Here is a 24,289-nt window from a genome sequence, read left to right as displayed (position 1 = left end):
AAGCTGTTGCGAGGATTAAATGAGTTATAGTGCAAAGAATAGTGTCAAAGTGCATTTCCATATATAATCTTATTTTATCTTAATAGGCACTTGATAGTGTAACAGGAAACAGATCTATTTCTGAGTTCAAAGGACTGGTAAGTAGTAGAGAGGTGTCGAAAATTCATTTCTGATACCAAAGTGTGATTTTCTAGATTAGAGATATTTGTTCAGTTTTAAAGATTATTAAAAGTCAAAAAAAAACCCCAAAAAACAAAAAACCCAAAAAAACCGAACAGCTTTGATCTTAGCAAAGGTTACAAGTCTTACATAAGGACAAACTCACTTTCTTTAGTTGAATGAGATGAGAAGAGGTTGTATGAAATATCAAGGATGAGAACAGCCGCTGCTCTTATCAAACCTCTCATTGCCTGTGGGGAAGAGGGAAAGAAGCAGTTTAGAAGAACCCAGGAAAAGAATCAATCAATTCAATTTAAAACTACATAATACCTTCTTTATTCTTTAGTGTTAGCACCGAGCTTTTGCTGAAAAATGGTTTTGCTCTAAAATGGCCTAATTTTCCTTTTAATTTGCATTTCCTTCCTGCCCAGATGCTACTGGCAGCGGCCCAGAAGTAATTCCACTAAAACAACTGTGCTCCAGCACCTCGATGTGGATCTCAGAACTGTCCTTTTACATTTGGTTCTTTGCATAATTTGCCAAACTTTGCAAGTTGCACAGCAAAACTCTGCCAACAAAGAACAGGAAGTTTGGGCTGTCCTTCTGGGTTTACTGTTATCTTATTGGTTTTTCAACAACTGGAATCAAGCCCTGATGAAAATATTTAACACATTAACAGTTTGGAATTGTGCTCAAGGCTCTGGGCAATGAATATAAAAAAACTGAGCAACAAGGGGACTTGGGCACATTATTTATACATTTGGTGAGCTCATTCACTCGCCCAGGGAAATCAGGCACACGGCTGCCAGTCCAAGGTTAATTTTATTTTCTTCTCAGCCAGGAACAGGGTGTACTATTACACAGAGAGAGGAATGAGGACTTTTTAATTGGCAAAGAGGAACTTCTGGTGCATAAGGAGATATTCCAATTGCTGGAGGTCAACAGAGTACTTTAGGAGTTTAAAATCCTGCTGTGTTCACAGTTTAATATGAAATCCTCCAAATTGCTAGGATTCAGTAACCCTGCATTAACTGTTTAGAAACAGAAGAGGGCATCTCATCATGTCTTTTGTCCTTTTTTTTTTTTTTAAGAATGAAAAGAAAACTGGTCTTTGAATGAAAATGAGCAGCGTTTCCTTTTCAGAATGAATGAATGAAAATATTCTGTTAATGTTTTCAGAAGCTTGAATGTGACTAAAAATGTGGTATTTGCCTTCTAGCTGAAGACTAGTAATAATAAGCTTTTTATATTATAAAGAAACTGTCAAATACAAGGCATTTAGACTTTAAGCAAAATATCACAGGAATACCCTTCTCCCACATTGGCTAGATAGCCTTCATTAGGTCACCCTCTTCTGCCCCTTTAATGTCTCAGGTTCAAATTCCAGTTTTTCTCAAAACTTTCTAAGGGTCAGTCAGTCTTCTAAAATTGTATGCAAAATGTGTATTTTTTTCTGGGAGAGATTTGTAGTTTTAAACATACCATCTACTTTCTTTCTCAGATTATGCCCCTAGGAAGTTTCCATGTTTAATTCTACTTTATACTAACTGGTTCTTTATGTTCTGTGTGTATTTAAAGGCTCAGTTTATGATACCCTGGACAAAGTCTGTTATAGTAAACATCACTGAACTGAAAAGCTCAGGATTTTCCTAATAATTTGAACCATACCATTATACAAAACAGCAACAAGCCTTTTGAAGGTCTTTGGCATTCTTTGTATTAAGTTCTAGTCAGAGCCAAAAGGGAACTTTTCCATCTAATCAGATCACTTCATTCACTGGTGCCAGAGAGGAACAGTGTTCTGTGCAGGGTTACACAGGCAGTGTGTGTTGTGTAAGTGTTCAGAATTACAGCCCACTCTTTGACCTTTTGGTCCACTGTTCTTTTCCCTCAGTCTTGCTTGGTCCAAAGCTTACATTGGTCCAAAAATATACGGGGCCCTTAAATTGCTCTGCTTATGCACATATACTGTTTGTGTTTTATAGTGTTGTGAGTAGTTTGATTCTCTAGATGAGCACTTTGCAGAAAAATATATTTTGTCTCTTTTCCAGGTGTCCAAATTGTTTCACCTGGCAGTGCTTAATTCAGTTTTATGAAATAATTACTTCAGTGAGGGCAAAGTGAGTTTGAAAGCAGTGAGGAGCTGTTGGACAAGATGGAGTAGGAAAAGTTAGCTCCAGATTTGACCCCTGGAGTTTTAACATACTTATTATATGGTCAGAACCTGGTATGCATGTTTTATTAATGTCTTCTTCAGTGGCCCCATTTAATACTTGAAACTGGCCCTTTGTAGTGTCCTCTCTATTCCTATGAGAGCATTTAGAACATCCAACTTGGTTATTTTCTGAGAACCATTAAACTTGCACGAAAAAAAGAATTCCTTGTCACGTGAGACGTATCATTCCTGTAGCTGACCCTTTATTCCTGAGCATCAGGATTGGGGTAAAGATGAGGAATGTTTGTAGCACATATTACTTGGTAGTTAAAAGCAAAAACAAAAACAAAACTCTTACATTTTGATGTAGCTACAAGGGTGAGTCAAAAATTGTCCGCATTATGGCTGTAGAATTTACTTTAATTAACTTTTAGAAAAGACAAATACATCATTTTTCGATATAATCTCCTTGCTTTTCAATACACTTTGTTCATCTGTCAACAAGCTTTCGTACTCCCTCATTGAAAAATGTTTTAGGCTGAGCTGTGAGCCATGAATGCACTGCTGTCTTCACTTCTTCATCAGAAGTGAATCTTCATCCTCATAGGGCTGCTTTCAGGGGACCAAACAGGTAAAAGTCGGATGAAGCAAGATCAGGACTCTAGGGAGGATGCTTTAATACCTCAAAATGAAGTTTTGGCAGAGTGTCGACAGTGTGGGCAGAAGTGTGCGGACGTGCGTTGTCATGCAAGATCACCATGTCCTTGGATAGCAGTCCTCTGCGTTTAATTCAAAGTTTAGTTTTCAGCTCTTCAATAAGCATCTCAATGTAACAAACATTGTTGATTGTTGAATCTTTTTCCTGATAATGTTCCAATACTGGTCCTTGAGAATCCCAGAAAACTGTAAACATGAATTTTCCAGCTGATGGTTGACTTTTTAAAATAATTAATTAATTAATTGATTTTATTCATTTATTTTTGGCTGCATTGGGTCATCGCTGTGCGTGGGCTTTCTCTAGCTGCAGCAAGCAGGGGCTACTCTTGGTTGCAGAGCATGGGCTTCTCATTGCAGTGGCTTCTCTTGTTGTGGAGCATGGGCTCTAGGTGCACGGGTTTCAGCAGTTGTGGCATGCAGGCTCAGTAGTTGTGGCACACGGGCTTTGTTGCTCCATGACATGTGGGATCTTCCCAGGCCGGGGATCGAACCCATGTACCCTGCATTGGCAGGAGGATTCTTAACCACTGCACAACCAGGGAAGTCCCTGATGGTTGACTTTTGAACTTTTTCTTGGTCAGCAATTGAGGATGTTTCCATTCCATACTCTGCTGTTTACTCTCAGGCTCGTAGTGATGAAGCCATGTCTCGTCACCAGTAATAATCCTCTTTAAGAAACTTTCACCTTCCTTAGAGTATTGGTCCAAATTTTGTTTGCAGATATCTAAACACTTCTGTTTTCGCTTTTCCGTGAGTTATTTCGGTACCCATCTTGCACAAACTTTTCAAAACCTAAGTCTGTCGTGGATTACTTCATTTTGAGGTGTTAAAGCATCCTCTGTATAGTCCTGATCTTGCTCATTGGACTTTCACCTGTTTGGTCTCCTGAAAGCAGCCCTACGAGGACGAAGATTCACTTCTGATTAAGAAGTGTAGACATCAGTGCATTCGTGGCTCACAGCTCAGCCTAAAACATTTTTTAATGAGGGAACATGAAAGCTTGTTGACAGATGGACAAAGTGTATCAAAAAATGATGTATTTGTCTTTTCTAAAAGTTAATTAAAATAAATTCTACAGCCAGAGTGCAGATAATTTTTGACTCACCCTCATATTTTGAGTTGGTTAATCAAATCCACCAACATCATGTTTAGGTTTGCCCTGGGACTCTCCAGTGGACATCATAAATTACCCTGGAGTTGAAAGTAGAGCCTTTGGAAACCAGAATGGCATAGGATGGGTCCTTCCTGGGACTACAGATTTCATGCTCTAGTTAGGGCTGAAGAGCAGGGATCTCCCTGTCTTGCTGGGCAATGTTTCATTGGACAGGTTGCTTCCAGGACAGATAATTAAGACTCATTGTGTGTTATTCAGTGGTATTCATGCCCATGTATTTCCCCCTTATTGCATGAATAGAATGCACACGTTAGAATCTAACAGCTGCCTTTGGTCTATTTTTGTAAAATTATAAATGATGCTTTGTGTATGCTTTTGAATTAGCTACATTTTTACTTTTCTTTCCTTTCCTTGCCTCAGATTACCATAAATCTCTAACCAACCAAGCAGAGGTTTTGAGGACAATGAGAAGGAAGCTGAGTTGTAAGTACCTCCTTTCAAAAAGGAAAAGGTCAGAGGTAGAGTAGGGAGCTCAAGGGACTTGCAGTTAGATGGGGCATCAACGTTTGTAGAGCTATGAGGGGAACTTTTTGTTGAGGGCATAATTGGTATTATTTTTAAACGAGTTACTTTTAAAAAGAACTAGGAATATGTAGGCAAAGTGAGTAATTTGGAGACTTAATGTAGATATTTAGACATTTCAGGACCCAAGCTCTACTAGTTGCTTTGGAAGGTTAAAAAATTAGGACCTGAATTATCCAGGCAAATTAACTGTCCACATTAGTTTAGTTTATTAGATAATTGCTTTGTTCTCTATTTAATTTTAATTGTGTAGACATAATTTCAGAAAAATGTTTATATGTATCCTGGGGATAGATTAGTTTTACAAAGCATGACTGTTTCCAATGACACTGGACAATGTGGGAGTGTTTATAGGGATGGTTGCTTTTCTATGATAATAATAGCAAAGATGTATATAGCATTTACTATTTATCAGGCCCAGTTCTGAGCACTTAATTTCACCCTCAAATGACCTTACAAGGTGAATGCTACTATTATCCCCATTTTACAGGCAAGACAACTGAATCTCAGAGACATTAAGTAATTTGCCCAAGATCACAAAATCTATAGTGACAAAGTCAGGATTTGAACTCAAGTAATCTGGCTCTAGGATCTAGGCATGTAACCACTATACTATGCAATCGATTTTTGGACAGCTTCTGGACTACCTTCTGGCATAGGCCAACCTGATAAGCAAGAACCCCAAAATCTTTTTTTTAACTAAAAAAAAATTAATTTATTTATTGGCTGCATTGGGTCTTCATTGCTACACATGGGCTTTCTCTAGTTGTGGCGAGCAGGGGCTACTCTTCATTGTGGTGCACGGGTTCCTCACTGTGGTGGCTTCTCTTCTTGTGGAGCATGGGCTCTAGGCACCTGGGCTTCAATAGTTGCGGCACACAGGCTTAGTTGCTCTGCAGCATGTGGGATCTTCCTGGAGCAGAGATTGAACCTGTGTCCCCTGTATTGGTAGGCAGATTCTTACCCACTGCCACCTAGGAAGTTCCAGGAACCCCACAATCTTGAATTATTTTTATTTCAAGAGATTATTTGGTTTTATTTATTTATTTGTTTATTTATTTATTTTTGTATTTATTTACTTATTGGCTGCATTGAGTCTTTGTTGCTGTGCGCGGGCTTTCTCTAGTTGCAGTGAGTGGGGACTACTCTTTGTTGTGGTGCGCGAGCTTCTCATTGCAGTGGCTTCTCTCATTGTGGACCACAGGCTCTAGGCAGGTGGGCTTCAGTAGTTGTGGCACAAAGGCTCAATAGTTGTGGCTCGTGTGCTCTAGAGTGCAGGCTCAGTAGTTGCGGTGCATGGTCTTAGCTGCTCCACAGCATGTGTGGGATCTTCCCAGACCAGGGCTCAAACCTGTGTCCCCTGCATTGGCAGGCAGATTCTTAACCACTGCACCACCAGGGAAGTCCCAGATTATTTGGTTTTAATGTAGGAACCAAACGGGAAGATCACAAACTCGAATGCCTATGGAGGCTAGACAAGAGGATTAAGTGAAGAGAACTAGGTGGAGGATAATCAAGTAGCCCTCTTAGTTTCTATTTTTTCTTCCCATTTTTAATAAAGACATTTTTACAAAAATATTTCTCTACCATAAAAAGAAAAATAATGCAAATGAAATGATTGATGGTAGCTAACTTTGGTTCTTAGTGTTAGGGAAACTACAGGGACAGGTGGGGCTTGCAACATATTGGAGATTTCTTGCCCTTTTTTTTAAAAAAAGAGGTATCATTTTTTGTGTGAAATAGGAGGATTTTTAATTATTAGTTCAATATTTTAAACCGTATAATAAGAGCTAAATAAACATAAAACCTATGTTTCAGCCAGAGGTTACCTGTTTGTAACCTCTGAAATGAAGATGATCTTGCAGCTGTGTTTATGGGCATGTGCAGATGAAAGAATAGATGAAAAAATAGGGTTACTTTGTACCTTAATAGCCCCAAAGCCAATAAGGAACGATTACATTTATCACCTTTTAAGTGGACTGTATTATAAATAGGAGTGGCATTCAATGATTTGGCTTCCTAGTGAGAAAAAGAAGAGCTATGGAAACTTCATAATAACAGGTTTATAGATTTGTAAAGTAAAAAAAAACCTTCATAAATATTTAAAATGAATCGGTACGGTCCCTAGACAATGATAATAGATGAGAATTTTTTGACCGTATATACAGAGTAATCTGCAATTGCTGCAGCAATTTGCATCTTGATGGATGGATTACTTTATCTAGATCTTGAACTCTTTCTTTCATTCTGTAAAATATAGGCTTAGGCAATAATACTCTTCTTTTACTACTGAGATATTGAGAAATGTAGACAATAAATATGCTTGAAGGGAAAAAGAAACTAAATTGTTGTTAATTTCCACTCCATCCAGTCCCATCCCAACTGCTCAGAGAGAGCATTTCTGGAGACTTCTCTGCCCCTCTCCTTTCACTACTGAGAGTGCAGTCGCAATGCGGCAATGGCTCTTTTTTTAAGTTAATATCAAGAGTTGGAGTGGTAGGGTAAGGAGCATAGAAAATCCTCTTCTCAGATAAAACTGGTAAAGCTGGATAACACTACCCAAAACAACCATTTCAGAGATCTGCAAATTGATGTAAGGGCGTACAACAAATTGAGACGTGTTTATTTTATAAGAGCTGCGGAACCTCGGGTACAAGCAATGAGTCTGTGCTGTATTAACCTGGGCTGATTCCATTCTACCTCCCTCAGTTCCATCACGTGATAGTTTGGTCAGGGTGGCGCAAGCCATGAAAAATAGCAGCTTAGCTACTAGAGGGGGTTGACTCAATCTGGAGAGGAGAGTGGGAAACCCCATGCCCTCAGTTATTGTCAGAAGTGGCACATAAACAGGGAAGGTTGATGGTGCCGTTAGCCTGATGTTGTGCTCCTAGTTGGAATGAACAAGAAACCAACAGACTGGCAAGAAGTTTACCAGGGAGATAAAGGGAATGAGACAGTCACAGTGGGTCTTGGTAAACTCCACTTATTCCTGGTGGTCTGGAAGATGGCCTGCATGCCCAAGGCTGTGTAGATGCTCAAGAATTCTTCACAAACCCCTGGATGGATGTGAGGACAGCACCTGAGAAGTAAAGGCTAGAACAGGCTTGTAAACAATGTGCTTTGTGTAGTGAGCTGAATAAGGTCCCCCCAAAGGATAAGTCCAGATCCTAATCCCAGGTACCTATCAGTGTGACCTTTGGTAAGGTCACAAAATGTGATATTTGGAAATAGGGTCTTTGCAGATGTAATTAAGGTTCCTGAGATGAGATAATCCTGGATTTAGAGTGGGTCCTAAATCAATGGCTAGTTTCCATGTGAGAGAAACGAGGGGGGATTTAAGATACACAGACACAAAGGAGAAACGTGGAGAAGGCCATGTTGAGATGGAAGCAGAGATTGGAATGATGTACCTACAAGTTAAGGAACACCAAGAATTTCCTGTGCCTTCCACAATCTAGGAGAGAAGCATGGGATAAACTCTCCCTCTAAGGAACCAGTCCTTCTGACATCTTGATTTTAGATATCTGGTCTCCAGAACTATGAGAGAACAAACTTCTGTTGTTATAAGCCACCAAGTTTGCGGTACAGCAGCCCTAGGTAACTTATATATTTGGTGTTGGGAATGTACAATGAATGTGTTAACTTCCCAGAGTGGAAAGAGGGGGAATGTTGGGCTCAGAGAGACCTGCTGTGTCTGATTTCTGGTTCCTCCAATTATTAGTTTGTGATCATGAACATTTAACCTCTGCGAACCTGTTTCCTTATCTGTAAAATGGGCTTCCTTGCAGGAGTTTTCCCCCAAATCCAGGCTATAATAAATTTTTATTCTCTAGGCAAATTCTCCCTTAGCCCCTTGTGTTGAATTATTTTTACACAATTTTTATTCCATCAGACTGAAAATTCTCTACGGGCAGAAGAATGGTCACAGTAGCTGTAAACATAGCAGCTATAATCAGTCCATGCTTATAAGGCTGGTGTGATGTGAAGAGTAAATCTGGTACTTGGTAGCAGTGGTACGTATGATTATTATTTGTCTGTCTTTAAGGTTTGTATTCCTCATTTTCATTTTTAGCCACAGATCTGTATATCCTTCAGGAAAAAGGCAGAATTTGAATAATCTTTGAGCAATGTGTAGGCGTTAGGCTCGTGAAGAGTTTCAGGGAGGATGCTCTAGACGAAACAAACAATAGGAAACACCACTGTCTGCTCACAGGATGTTAGGAATCTATCTGCCTGGAGAGGAAACTTGCTCCTGCATAAAAAGATGCCAAAGATACTCTTAGCTGTACTACAAGTCCCTTCTCCCTTAAAGTATGGTATGCAAACTTTACAGTATAGGATCCATGTTTGTGCACATATGCTTCATGCTTATTAAAATTCTTGGTTCACATACATGACTTCAATGTGTTTGTGGCCTAGAGTCATATGTGTAAAACTAAATGAGATTATAGATCTCCAAACCAGACCATCTGTCTGAATCTGGGATTATTTCCGGCTATAAATAGTGACTGGGCACAGAATTAACTAGCAAAATTAATGCATAGAGGGCTTGGGTATTTGGGGAAAAGAAGGGAAGAGTGCAAAGAAGTCCAAATGTTATAAGTTAACCCTCCAGGAGCAAGAGCAGTAGAAAGTTATAGCCAACTGCAGTTGAGGACAATAAAGCGTGCCAGGAAAGAAAATCTATGGATGGACAAAGAGAAAAATACAGGGTGTTTTGACAGGCTAAACCTCCTCTTAACCAGAACTGTGTCCCCTGCTTTTAAAAGTAATTTAAAAGATTCCAGTCTTTAAGGAAATTATTTGTGGAAAAATGTGAATCTTTAAGTTTCTACAACTGCAAAAATAAAATTAGCATTTAAAAGAGTTTTTTTTTTTTTTTTTTGGTGAATGTCATAAAAAGCTATATGTGCTTTCTTAGAAAACATCATATATTGTTGAAATCTCTGGAATCATGTAAAATTACCAGCAGAATTAGAAAGCTCTTTCCTTCATCATCATCATCATCATTATTATTATTCAATATACAATAAACTGCATGTATTTAAGGTGTACAATTTGATATTTTTTTCTTATTAGTAATGTATATATGGCAATCCCAATTTCCCAATTCATCCCACCCCAACACCCCCAGCTTTCCCCCCTTGGTGTCCACATGCTTGTTCTCTACATCTGTGTCTCTATTTCTGCCTCGCAAACTGGTTCATCTGTACCATTTTTCTAGATTCCGCGTATATGCGTTAATATACGATATTTGTTTTTCTCTTTCGGACTTACTTCATGCTGTATGACAGTCTTTAGGTCCATCCATGTCTCTACAAATATCCTAATTTCGTTCCTTTTTATGGCTGAGTAATGTTCCATTGTATATATGTACCACATCTTCTTTATCCATTCATCTGTTGATGGACATTTAGGTTGCTTCCATGACCTGGCTATGGTAAATAGTGCTGCAGTGAACATTGGGGTGCATGTGTCTTTTTGAATTATGGTGTTCTCTGGGTATATGCCCAGTAGTGGGATTGCTGGGTCATGTGGTAATTACCATGTGGTCATATGGTAATTCTAATTGCAGTTTTTATCAAGGAACCTCCATACTGTTCTCCATAGTGGCTGTATCAATTTACATTCCCACCAAGAGTGCAAGAGGGTTCCCTTTTCTCCACATCTTCCCCAGCGTTTACTGTTTGTAGATTTTCTGCTGATGCCCATTCTAACCGGTGTGAGGTGATACCTCATTGTAGTTTTGATTTGCATTTCTCTAATAATTAGTGATGTTGAGCAGCTTTTCATGTGCCTCTTGGCCATCCGAATGTTTTCTTTGGGGAAATGCCTATTTAGGTCTTCTGCCCATTTTTTGATTGGGTTGTTTGTTTTTTTGATATTGAGCTACATGAACTGTTTATATATTTTCAAGATTAATCTTTTGTCTGCTGATTCATTTGAAAATATTATCTCCCATTCTGAGGGTTGTCTTTTCATCTTGTTTATAGTTTCCTTTGCTGTGCAAAAGCTTTTACCTTCATTATTATTTTGGTAATAAATTATTATACACATAATACATATAAGTGTATATAAGTTGCAGAAAAACTTAAAAGCTCTAGCTAAGAATAAATTTGTCAAAAGTACTCATTTCCCACCACCCAAAGATAATAGCATAAATGTTATAATGTGGATCCTCCCATATACACGTACCATACTAAAGTTGGCTTCTACACTATTACTAAATTCTTGACATTAGTTGGAATATTGTATAGTAATCATTTTCAGTCACCTTTAGAGAGGCTTAATTTTTGTAGACATGGATGCTTTTCTTTAAGTTTCTCAAATATATTACTCGTTATGAACGAGGGTTTATTTATGTTTGTCAGTGTTTGTCTAGCTAGCTGGCTAGCTTCCCTGGATCTGACCCCTTTCTATATTTGGGGAATTCCTGTGGCAAAGCTTGTCTTCCATGGTAGAAGCTGAAAAGGCCAGATGCATGTTCTTCAACCTACCGTGTAGCTAGGGCTTAGGTGCAGGGCTTCACCTTGACTGTTCTTTGGATCTTGAAGCAAATAACCAAGGCCAGTAGAGAATCCAGTCTAGGGTGATGGCAGCAACATGCAGGGTCTAGAGTGGGGGGCTGCTGTGGTAGTGTCCCCAACAGTCTGGTCTAAGACCTCATTTTTGTTTTGGTCTTGGCTGCTGTCAAACTTCCTTTGTTTCTAGCCCCTTTTCCCATATTTGCTGGTGATTCTAGAGACTACCTAGAAGTCATTTGACCTTTTGATGAGTTAGTAGCAGCACAGATATCCAGAGGGAATCACGTACATGGATGAAGGGACACTGTGTGTTCATGTTCACAGCTGAAGACATGAATTAGTTTCTCACAAGGATAAATTATTAGTTTCTTCTGTTACAGCTTTTCAACTCACAAAAGAAAGTTCTTAAATATTGCGAATGCTGCGTGTATTAAGTATGATGTCTTTCCCAATAGTATTCAAGGATCCAAAAATCTTACTTCAGGTGAAACTCTGAAGATTAAAACTGGGCATAGTTGACCTGTATGTTCATGGTAAGACACAAGTCAGTAAACTTTACACTGTCCAGTTGATGCTTGGAAAATGAATACTTTCATCTGCTTCCTGTGATACAGAACCCAGCAGCAGCAGCAGCATGAATACTTGTAGTATTTTAGTGCTCGTAAGGATCTAGTCCAACTTCTATATTTTACACATGAGAAAAAAAGAGGCTGATATTTAAGCGACATGTCCAAGATCATGTCACTACCTTCAAGCTGAGTGGTCTATTTGAGACTAGAAACCAGGACTTACACCTTAAGCAATACGATGGCGGAGATGTATTTCTCTTGATCGCTGTTAAGACCCAGAGCCTTGTGTGTAGTGGGCACTCAACCATTAAATGTTGACTATGAGTCAATTCCAGCACAGTGGGATTTTTGCTATGACATGTGTACTGAGAAATCTGAAAAAATATTAAAAGATTTAAGTTTTAAGAAACAGGACTGAATATTTTAATGCTGGGAGCCCGTGATTTATTTTTAGTACTTACGCTTAGATTCAAGTTGCTCAAATCTGTGACTGTTACTACTATGTGGAAATAGATGATAATTGACCCACTCTCTCTCATTCTGAAAGCTTGAGTTGGTGTAGGATGACAGTGACATTGTTCTTTCTTTAAATAGTTTATCAGAATATTAATGTTGATGTAGAGCAGGTGGTGAGCCCGTTTAACCTGTGCTCTGATTAATAGGCCATTATTACTCTATCAAGGTATTTGAAATATGCACAGCATGGCTCAGTGATGGTGCTCTCTTCTCAGCTGCATAAGGATTATTTGCATAAGGTTTTCATCTGAAATATTGGCATTGTATTAAATACTACTGGCACTTAGTTGAATGTGACTAAAGCAGAATAGCAACTCTTCACAGTGTATAATGACTTAGTTAAAATGTAGTTCATCAGATGTGACTGTTATGTTCTGACAATAATGCCCAATCGAGTTAAAATAAAGGGGAGCAGAGATAAAATCCCACTGAGGTTGAGTTCAGCAATATGTGTCTAGATTAACTTTGGAATCTTGGTAATTAAGATACAGCTGATCTGTTTTCTTAAATCTCCTCTGCCTCCTTCCACATTTCACTGTCATCTCTTTCCAAGTGATGGCTCCCCTTTCATTTTCTGCTTTAGTGTGCTGACATTTTCTTCATCTCCAGTGAGAAGTGACTGGACTTCTTTTCATACATAACAAAGTAGTCTTTTACATCTTAAGGTTTGTAGTTAGCTCTCTGGCGTTAGAAGATCTATTTGAATAAGATAAAATAAAAATGTGTATTCTTCAATACTTATAGATCTGGAGTTTCCATATTGGGGATATTTCCTGGCAAAAGAGAAGCGGCCTTGAATACTTAACAGAAAGTACTCTGCTCTGAGATTTTTTTTGCTGGGGGATTATCCTTTCACAGAGTTTAGACTGTGGCTGGGACCTTTCCAGGCTCTGTGCTCTAGAGTCCTGTGAACGTTATTTATGCACTGATGTTGGTGAGAAGACAGAAGGGTGACGGAAATGACCCAGGATACATAGCAACCGCTATGAAAGGAGCTAAAAGGAAGTGTGATTTTTAACTGCTGTAAAGGAGTTACATTGCACGCAATGAATTTTCAACAAAGAGTCTGTTACCTAACATGCTAGTTACGCCATCGCTCCATTACCTGGTACTTGTGTGCAGATACAGTGCAGAAAAATTTATGATAATAATAACAATCTGAGGAGCCGTGAGATTGCTGTCTTATTTTAAACACACGGGTTCTCAAACTAAAAAACAATTAGCGGAAACCTTTAAACAATGAAGTCATATGTGAAACCACCATCTTAGGCAGGAAAAGCGGAGCTGTTTGCTACTTGTGTGGTTGCTGCAGTGGAAGGGCTGAGCCTGGTTCACTTAGCGACCTGGGTCTGCTCTCCCCATGCCTGGTTTCCCTGCAAGTGTTTGCAAACACCTTTTTACAGTTTCAAAGAAAATTTACATCTTGCTTGGCATCATTTTAGTGTGACATATTTTAAAAAATCAAATTCCAATTTGGAAAATATCAATCTATATTTCACATATGTTGAGATTCTCTAGTAACTAGAATAGAAAACCCACTTTCTGACCTTGCTAGATAACAGTATATTATCTGAGCAGATTTCATAAGTAGGTTGAGTAAGTGGCTTCACATATGATTACATTTGAAGGGTGTCAAAAAGCCCCTGGGCAAAAATATCTCCCTTACAAATTAGAGGTCACACCTGAAAGAGAATTCTGTAAGGACCCTTGGTTTAAGTGGTTAAGTAATTACCTTATCTGGGCAGGTAATATATTAGCAGGGAATTCAATCCAATTCAATGTGCATGTGTTGAATGTCTATGATGTACAAGGCATTCCATTATTTTTTAGGAATGCAAAGATGAATAAAACATCTTTCCCTTAGAAAGTTTATGGTTTGGGGGCTTCCCTGGTGGTAAAGCGGTTAAGAATCTTCCTGCCAGTTCAGGGGACACGGGTTTGATCTCTGGTCCAGGAAGATTCCCACATGCCGTGGAGCAACTAAGCCAGAGCACCGCAACTACTGAGCCTGCGTTCTAGAGCCTGTGAGCCATAACTACTGAGCCCACATGCCTAGAGCCCGTGCTCTGCAACAAGAGAAGCCACCACACTGAGAAGCCCGCACACCACAATGAAGAGTAGCCCCTGCTCACCACAACTACAGAAAGCCCGCACACAGCAACGAAGACCCAATGAAGCCAAAAATAATACATAAATAAATAAATTAATAAATAAACAAATAATTAAAAAATAAACTTTTCTTCTAAAAGAAAAAAAGAAAAGAAAGTTTATGGATTGGTAGGGGATTCTGGCAAGTGTACATCTACTTATGTGATATGATTTTTGTTTCTGGTAGGAAGAAACATCTTCATGGATGATACTGGTGAACTTTGATTACGGAGGGGATTGGATGTTGCTGGGAGAGGTTGGAGGCCACAGTTGTATGGAATTCATGGTATCCTGGTAAACGTGGTATCAGTCAATGAAATGTGTACCATAAAGGTAAGATGAGGAGTATTGTAAACCAACTTTGTTTCCTCTAGAAACTTGAATTTTACATCATAGTGCTGTTGGAGTGTGGCCAGGAGAGACCAGCTGATTGGTCATCAAGAAACCTAACAAGGTAGAATATACCTTGGTTAACTTACCTGAGTCTAGGATTTAGTTCTTAGCTCTGTAGACTCAGAATCTCTGTGTAATCTCCCAGAACTGATTGAACCTATGGATATTGCCTCAAGTTCACAAAGCTTACAAGAGATGGGTGTTTAAAGCCATAGTAGAATGCCAATGATTAATTTGTCATAAAAATATATGATTGTCGAGTCAATTTTGACAGTATACAGAATGAATTCTCCTGTGGGAAAAGTTTCATAATGTTGTTAGGTGATACTGAGATCAGAATAAGGAGAATTATTTTTGTAGTTTAAATATTTAATAGCACCTGGCTCTGATGCTTTCATCACAACAATAGGCCTGTAACTGGTGGCTTATAGGACATTTGGACCTCTGGGTTAAAATTCTGCCTTGGATCTTCACTCTCTTAATTACTAGATTCCTCACTATGTTCCCCCTAAGGTTAGCAATTTCTTGTGCATCTTTCCAGAGATATTCTGTGGATATAACAGTAAATATATATTTATATGTATGTATTTCCCCCCTTCCCAGCTAAATGATAGCACATTACACACAGTATTCTACAATTTGCTTTTTTTCATGAAACAATACTATAGTGTGTTTAAGATATATTATCTGTTAGTAGCTAAAGTACTTACTAATTCCATTTTTTAAAATAAATTTATTTATTTATTTTATTGGCTGTGTTGGGTCTTCGTTGCTGCACACAGGCTTTCTCTAGTTGCGATGAGTGGGGGCTGCTCTTCCTTGTGGTACGCAGGCTTCTCACTGTAGTGGCCTCTCTTGTTGTAAAGCACGGGCTCTATGTGTGTGGGCTTCAGTAGTTGCGGCACATGGGCTCAATAGCTGTGGCTCACAGGCTCTAGAGCGCAGGCTCAATAGTTGTGGCACACAGGCTTAGTTGCTCCGTGGCATGTGGTCTCTTCCTGGGGCAGGGATGGAACCCGTTTCCCCTGCATTGGCAGGCGGATTCTTACCCACTGCGCCATCTAGGAAGTCCTCCACTGTTTTTTATAGCTGCAAAGAATTCTACTGTAGAGAGCATCATGGTTTATTTAACCAGTCCCATATTGATGGGCATTTGATTATTTCAGTCTTTTGATATCACAAGCAGTGGAGCAATGGCATATCTTCCACGTCTTTGTCTCTGTTGGCTTAGTGGTCCCAGTTCTTTTTCTTCTTAAATTTTATGTTCCTCAAGATTTCATCCCCTTCTCTTCTCATAGTACTCACTGACCCTGGCAAATCATATTCATTCTCATGGCTTTAATTATCATCTGCATGCTCATGCTTCTTAATCTTTATTTCTAACCCATATTTTCCTTCTCATGTTCAGAACCATAAATGAATTGCCTGTTGCACAATTCTTTGGGATGTCCACTGTGAATGTGAAGTGTGACATGTGCTCAGCGGACCTTTCTGTATTTGCTACTCCTATGCCCCCATCAGATATGCTCTTCCTTAGTATTCCTCCTACCTTGGTGACTGACACCACACTCTCCCAGTTACCCAAGGTAGAAAGTTGAGAAGAATCATGACTCCTCTCTTCAACATCTTCATCCAATCAGTCCCACGTATTGTTGATTCCACTTCTTACATACACTCTGTGATGTTGTAAGAAATATATATTTGGTCATTCAGATGACCAAAATGTATTTCTCACATATATTTGGTCTTTGTCCACAGTTCCTGGCTCATAGCTCCCCAAACTCTTGGAATTTCCTAAGTGTTGAGAGTGACAAAGGTATCTTTTGTTATGTGAATGTAGTGACTTTTAGAAGCAACTAAGGTATGGGGTTGGTTGCTGGAAGAACCAGCAGTGGTTAGAGGGTTGGGACTGTCAATCCTACCCCTTGATTTCCAGGGAGGGGAGAGGGGCTGGTGGTTGAACCAGTCACCACTGGCCAATGATTTACTCAATGATGACTATGTAATGAAGCTGCCATAAAAACTGAAAAGGACAGCTTTTTGGTCCTTTTTTCGGAGAGCTTCCACATCAGGAAAACAGAATGCTTCTGCATGCCACTGTGCGGGGCCCCAAGCTCCACCAGGACAGAAGCTCCTTTGTTTGAGACTTTGCCCTATCTTATCTCTTTATCTGGCTGTTGATTCCTATCCTTTAATATCTTTTAATGATGAAACAGGTAATCTAGTGAGTAAACAGGTTCCTGAGTTCTGAGAGTTATTCTAGCAAAGTAATCAAAACTGAGGTCATGGGAACCTCTGATTGATAGCCAGTCAGTCAGAAGTACAGGTAACAGGGATTTCCTAGGTGGCACAGTGGGTAAGAATTCACCAATGCAGGGGACACAGGTTCCATCCCTGCCCCAGGAAGATACCACATGCCGTGGAGCAACTAAGCCTGTGCACCGCAATTATTGAGCCTGCGCTCTAGAGCCCATGAGCCACAACTATTGAGCCCATGTGCTGCAACTACTGAAGCCCACACACCTAGAGCCCGTGCTGTGTAACGAGAGAGGCCACCACAATGACAAGCCCGTGCACCACAACGAAGAGTAGCCCCTGCTCTCCGCAACTAGAGAAAGCCCATGTGCAGCAACAAAGAACCAACCCAGCCAATTAAATAAATAAATAAATAAATAAATAAATTTATTAAAAAAAAAAAGTACAGGTAACAACATAGACTTGTGACTGGCATCTGAAGTGGAGTGTGGTCTTGTGGGACTGAGCCCTTTCTCTGGAGAATATGATTCTGTCTCTAGGTAGAGAGTATCAGAATTGAGTTGAATTCGCAGACACTCTGCTAGCATCCGAGAATTGCTTGTTGGTGTAGGGAAGCCCCCACACACGTTGGGATTTGGCCTGGGCATCCTGTTTACTCTCAAATGCTGTTTTTATTCCTACAGGCCAGTGGTTTTCAAAGTGTGGTCCCTGGACCAGCAGCATGAGCATCACCTGGGAACTTATTAGAAATGCAAATTCTTGAGACCCCTCAGGCACACTGAATAAGAAACTCTGAGGTCCATGCGGCCCAGTGTTCTAACAAGCCCTCCAGGTGATTTGGTTGCATTCCCAAGTTGAAAAGCCTTCCTCCAGGCCCACTGCCACTTTCTCAGTTTAGCGATTGATTATCTTCAGTGCCTGGTGATTTCAGCAGCTGCCTAAGTGGTTTCCCTCTCTCCATGTTTGTTCCTCAGAAATCTCCTTCCAGAAGCCAGAGTCATGTTTCTGAAATGCACCTCTGTGTTATGTTGTGTTCAAAAGTGCTTGGGACGTTCAGGATAAAGCTCAAACTATGCTTAGTATGAGGTGATGCTCTGGTCTCTACTTTCTTCTCTAGAGTCATCATTTCTCATCAATCTCTTCTTTATACTATAAATCTAACATTGCTGAAAAGCACCCAGTTCCTAAATGCAAACCATCTTTTCTCTTGTTCTCCACTTGTCCCTTTACTTAGTATATTCTGTTCCCCTCTGTTACCACCTCTCTCTTCTCCCTCAGTCACACTACTTAGTTTCTTTATTGGCTACATTTGTCTCTGTAAATAATATCCTGAAACCTCTATGTCTCATTCCGTCAGTGACTGATGGCTATGTGGCTACAGCAGGTTTCTCTGCTGTGATATGAGTGTCGCCCTGGAGTGGGGATCCTGACGGCATTTCTGTGTGAATAGGTGGGACATTGGCTTTGACCGGCTTCACTTCAGGGGAAGGCATGGGGAGGTGGTTGTCTGTTCCTCATCAATATTTTTCGCTTGTTTGATGATTTTTGCACCCTCTGAGTTGTGGTACATCCTAGACTCTGACTGTATCCTAATTCCTTTTTTTCTCTGCTTAATGTCTTCCAGAGATTTGTGTAATTTATATCGTTTCCTGTCATTTAATTGCCCTCCTCACACCACCCATTTTGAGGCTACCCTTGCAGTATTTCTTTTTAAGTGGGGTTTCAGAAAGTATAAGAAGCGATTTTGTGTGTGTGTGATTCCCTTCTTAAATTGGCAGCACTGGTGAATTTTTATTTCCATTAGGGTATAAGGAACACACGTTCACAATTATATTGTGTAGCTAGTAGTTTGTGGCTCACAGATTGTCATTTTGTTGCTCATTCAGAACAATCTGCAGAGATAAAACACACATTCAATCACTTAGCTGCACTGAAGGGTCTACATCTTGTTTGCATTCTTAGTATCTTGGTGTTTTCTTATCTTCTGGTAGTGGGACATATTGAACATATATAATTTATTGATATTTAGATGAATGTTTTAGCACTGTCCTTATTGTACCTCTCAGCATTCTTTAGTTCATGAGGGGTTACATAGTGGTAATATTATATCATTCCTTTTCATTAACTGGCTGGAATACTTCTCTAAAGAGAAACATTCCCTTGTGCACTGTTTGGCTAAAACAGTGAGTAATAAAGGCAGAATCAATATTTGATTCTTTCCCTTTACAAGTTTTCAAAATAATGAGTTGGTTTTCTATCATCCCCCAAGGGTACCAATAAGGGCTTTTTCTTCCTTTAAGTATTATTGGGAACTTAAGGGATTTAAATGAATTTGACATGTTTTAATCCACTGCACTATTTTCTTACTGATGCATAAATTTCCATTTTTGGCCAGTGCAAGTCCCTTCACGTTGCCTCTGAGTTCTCTTGACATGACCTTGGTAGTGTTTGATAAGCTACCTTGTTATCTGTCACGACAAGATTTTCCAGGTTTATCTTCTATATTTCCTGTTCATTTATCAAAATTTAAGAGGAAAATACAAAATACAGACTTTTCTTAACAGTTTTCTTGACTCAGAATGGCAAGATTTGCTTTCAGTGGTTCTTTATGGTATTAACCTTTGCAGGACAGATCTTCAGAGGCCCTGGTTCTGAGTTTGAGTCTGTGCTACACAGAAGTGACCTTGGGTCACTCCTACATTCACTGACACCATGTCAGGATCTTGTGTGAGCCACTTTGTTAGACTTAGGTTGTGTTGTTTCTGCACTGAATAAATATTTCCTTGCCATGGGTTTTTCCTATAAAGATACCATCATTCAAGAGGAAGCAATCATTACACGTATCCTGTCCTTTAAGTGACCTGAACTTGGTGACATTGCCTCTCTTTTAAAACTGTCAAGTTTCCCTGACTATATATTTTCCCTATCACCACTGTTAAAGAATTACATGCCTCTAAAAGATATATTGAAGGACTAACCCCAATACCTTAGAATGTGATCTTACTTAGAATCATTGCATGTATAATTAAAGTTAAATGAGGTCATACTAGAGTAACATGGATTAGCATTTAATGCAATACAGCTGGCATCCCAGTGAGATTAAGGGAAGACGATGTGAAGAGAGATGCGTAGGGAGGATGCCATATGACCATAGTGGAAGAGATCAGAGTGATGCAGCTACAAGCCAAGGGGTGCCAGCATTGACAGCCACCACTGGAAATTAGGGAGAGGGAAGGGAGGATTCTACTCACAGCCTCAGAGAAAGCAGGGCCTTGCTGAGACCTTGGTTTTGGACTTCTGGCCTCCAGAACTGTGAGAGAAAAAAATGTCTGTTGTTTTTTAAGCCACCCAGTTTGTGGTACTTTGTACAGCACCTCTTGGAAACTAATCAAATCATCTTCACCAGTAATGTACTATCCTGATCAGTCTAATTATTGAGTCATTAATAGAGTGGTTTTTTTTTTTTTTAAGTAATTTTCTAAGGTTAGAAAATAAATTAACATTTCTTAGTTTGCATATAGCACAGAGTATCATAGAATTTGGTTCAAACCCTCATTTAACTTGTGGGAAAATGAGGCCTCAGGAAGAAAAGTGGTTTGCCCAAGGTCACACAGGTATTATGCAAGTGAAACAGAACCAGAACTTGGATCTCTGGATACATAGTTCACTGCCTTTTCCATTACATATATTTGAACAATTTCAATTATTTTCAAGTTCCCTTTAGCTCTAGTCTTTCTCTTTGCCTCTTTCTTTTTATCTTTGCAGTGAAATTTAATAACATGCAATGCAGTATGCTTAGTCAATGGAGTGTAGCCCAGATCTCAGAGGATAGTCCATCCTTATGCGCGAAAATAAATCCTTTTGTTATACTCACACTGATTTTGTGAAGGTGGATTTTGGTTTTCCTTGAGCATCTTTGAAATCCCTTTATGTCTCTAGAGGTCAGTGTGGCTTAAAGAAACTTTGTTTCAAGCTATATTCAGTTCACATTTAATTCAAGGCAATTTAATCAAAGGTGACAATAAAATGACGGCCCAGGGGAACAGAAATTAATTCAGAAACACAAATACTATAAACATTGATATATATAGTGCTATTGATTTTGGCACATGAAACTTTTCACTGAACCTATAGACCTTAATATTCTTGGAAATAACTGAATTGATTCTTGTACTTTTTAACATGTAAAATAGCATCATTTTTGCTTAAAAGTATATGATTCAACCTTTCTAAATTCCTTTTAGACTGAGATGTTTGTATTTAGATTGAAGGCTGTTTGAATGAACATTTGTGACTAGTCATATTTCTCTAAGATGATACTTCGAAGCAGTTATATGCCTTTGTCTTCAGAAGAGGCTTTGTGAGCTACTTGGGTGGAGAATTTCCATGGCGAAAAACAGGGATGCTATTGAAAAGTCTAGCAAACCTATAACAACTATGAATTTTACTATTCACAGAGCTTTCAAAATTCCTTTCCTATTCCTCTTCCTCACCTTTCTTTTCTTTGTTGGGATGAGGTAAATGTGAATTGCTGACAAAATTAAGGGTTTTGTGCTGCTCATAAGAAATCTTAGCTAAGTTTGTCCATTGGAGCACCTTTCAGTGAGCAAATAGCCATGTTGAGACAAGGAGAGAAGAGCAAGGGGAGCTTATGTTTACTGAGCGTCCCCTTGGGGCCAGGCAGCTGCTAAGTGAGCAAGTGCCCCCCCGCCACAACCTGAACTGTTCTGCTATTATTTTTTCCCCTTTGTGGGGTTTCATGGATAATTTTATTTGTAGAAAATTGCCCATTGCTAAGATTTCAAAAGCACTGTATAGCAGATTAGAGACAGTAAGTTACAAGTAGAGTAAGGAGTGTTGGCTAGAAGAAGCAAACATGCTGGAGGCAATGAAAAGCAGGGGCTAAAAACTGACTATGGGGCAAAAGAAAGAAAAACCAGAAGTGTGGTCCAGGAACTCCCTATGCAGAGCAGTCTGGGCCCTTTAGTGGACAGGGAAATGACGTTCCTTACCTTAGCAGCTCTAATGGCCCTATTGTTGTCCTCATCATTTGACGCTGGTGAACTCTTATTAGAGTGTGCTGGGCACTGTTCTAATAGCTGGGGATGCTCAAAAATACTTAGAGATTTTGCCCTAAAATTTAGTTACTACGGAAAGGAAACATTTTAAAAGAGAGAAAAAAAAAAAAACCCACCCAATTTACCGGAGTCTATATGGTACCAGAAAGTAATAGAAAAGTTCAGAGGAGGGAGGGATTATGGAGAGTTGGGTTTGTCAGGAAAGAAGTCATAGCAAGTACAACAGATACTGATGGCTATTTATCAAACCCATTTTCTCTTATTCCTGGGCCCACAGACTTCCTTGCAATTTTAGATGTGGCTATGTAAATGAGTTTTAGCCAATGGGAAATTAACAGCTATGATGGGAGACATTGTCAGTCCTAGTCCACAGAATCCTCTAAATATGGTTCTCTGTGTGCTTTCTTTACCTATAGCAGCAGCATTGGAAGCCAAGTGTTAAAGATGGCAGAGCAATCAGATGTAAGGAGCCTGGGTTCCTGGGTTTCTGAATCATTGCGTGGAGGGGAGCCACCTGACAATCAGGAACACCCAATTTGGACTTACTGAGAGCAAGAAATAAACTTCTGTTGCATTAAACTGTTGAGATTTTGTTTTTGTTTTTGTTTTTTTTTTTGGTAATGGCTACTTATGTTACCTAACTAATATAGAATGTGAGACTAAAACAGAATGTTAAAGGATGTGTAGGGTATAGATAATTACAGAAGATGCTGAGGGTATCTCAGACTGGAAGGATGAAATGAGCAATGTCCTGGGAAAGGAATGCAACACAACTGGCTGAAATGGAATGTGAAAGAAGGTGATCAGAGAGTTAGGTAACCACCTCTGCTTGTGGAAGTTAAGAGTTTGGACCTAACTTTATTGCTGAGCGTGCAACTGGAAACATATAGGGAAACAGAGCTATGCCTTAGGATAATGAAGGCTTGTTGTTTCAATGGTGATTAAAGCACGTTCTACGATGATTCATTTGGTTGCAATGTATGGAATGATTTAGTTGTTGGTCAGGTCAAGGGGAACTCAGAGAGACCTTCTAGGAGACTGGGGGTGATTAATGGTGGAGGGGATCAAAGCAAAGGCTGAGTGAATGAGGTATTATCAAGTATGAACGTGAATGACTAGCTGTGGGGAACACTGATAAAGGATAGAAGGACTTCCAGGTGTGTACGCTGGCTCACAACAGTGAGTAAGGCTTGCAATTATAAACTTGGCAGAAGAAAAGAGTGTAAAGTTTATTGTCTTTAAGATAGCAAGGTAGTATATAATATATTCTAGAAACACTACCGTCAAAATAATTAACGTAAAAAATGTGAGCATATGGCATGCTCACAAATTCATTTTATCTTCCCAGGCGCATGGAAAGACTACATTTCCCAGCCTTCCTTGCAGCAAGGTGAAAACATGTTGCTGAATTCTAGCCAAATATGGGTGTAAGTGGTATATACCACTTCTAAGTCTATCCATAAAACCCTGCCTTTGATTTCCCAGCCTCTCTTCTCCTTTTGTGGCAATCTTGTAGGCTACATAGCCCAAATGAAGAGCTGCAGTATGGAAGAATCCTAGATTCCTGAGTCATTATTTGGATGAGAGCTTTTCAGAATTGTCACTCAAACACATTGAACCATTACTTGGGAAAGATATGAATCTTTGTTGTATTAACTACTGAGATTTTAGGGTGTGTTTATTATAACAGCATAGCTAGTCTCTCTTTTTTTAAAATAAATTTTGAATCTATTTATTTACTTATTTTATTGCTTGTGTTGGGTCTTTTTTTTGCTGTGTGCAGGCTTTCTTTAGATGCGGCGAGCGGGGGCTACTCTTCGTTGTGGTGCGAGGGCTCCTCGTTGCCCGTGGCTTCTCCTGTTGCAGAGCATGGGCACTAGGCGCATGGGCTTCAGTAGTTGCAGCACATGGGCTCAATAGTTGTGGCTCACGGGCTCTAAATCGCAGGCTCAATAGCAGTGGCGCTCAGGCTTAGTTGCTCTGTGGCATGTGGGATCTTCCTGGAGCAGGGATCAAACCCATGTCCCCTGCATTGGCAGGCGGATTCTTAACCACTGTGCCACCTAGGAAGCCCCGCT

General features: G+C 39.6%; 1 long non-coding RNA gene across 1 annotated transcript; it reads left to right on the top strand.

Moving 5' to 3' along the window:
* Positions 1-4,571: 4,571 nt before the first annotated feature.
* LOC130854996 (uncharacterized) lies at positions 4,572-22,757 on the top strand. The gene is made up of 3 exons (XR_009054204.1): positions 4,572-4,628; positions 14,672-14,817; positions 22,628-22,757. It is a non-coding gene; the product is annotated as an uncharacterized LOC130854996 (long non-coding RNA).
* The last annotated feature ends 1,532 nt before the right edge of the window (positions 22,758-24,289 follow it).

Source organism: Hippopotamus amphibius, chromosome 6 (assembly GCF_030028045.1).
Source record: "Hippopotamus amphibius kiboko isolate mHipAmp2 chromosome 6, mHipAmp2.hap2, whole genome shotgun sequence".
Classification (NCBI taxonomy): domain Eukaryota; kingdom Metazoa; phylum Chordata; class Mammalia; order Artiodactyla; family Hippopotamidae; genus Hippopotamus; species Hippopotamus amphibius.
The sequence above is the reverse complement of the archived record's forward strand: the minus strand, read 5'-3'. Positions and strand labels throughout refer to the sequence as shown.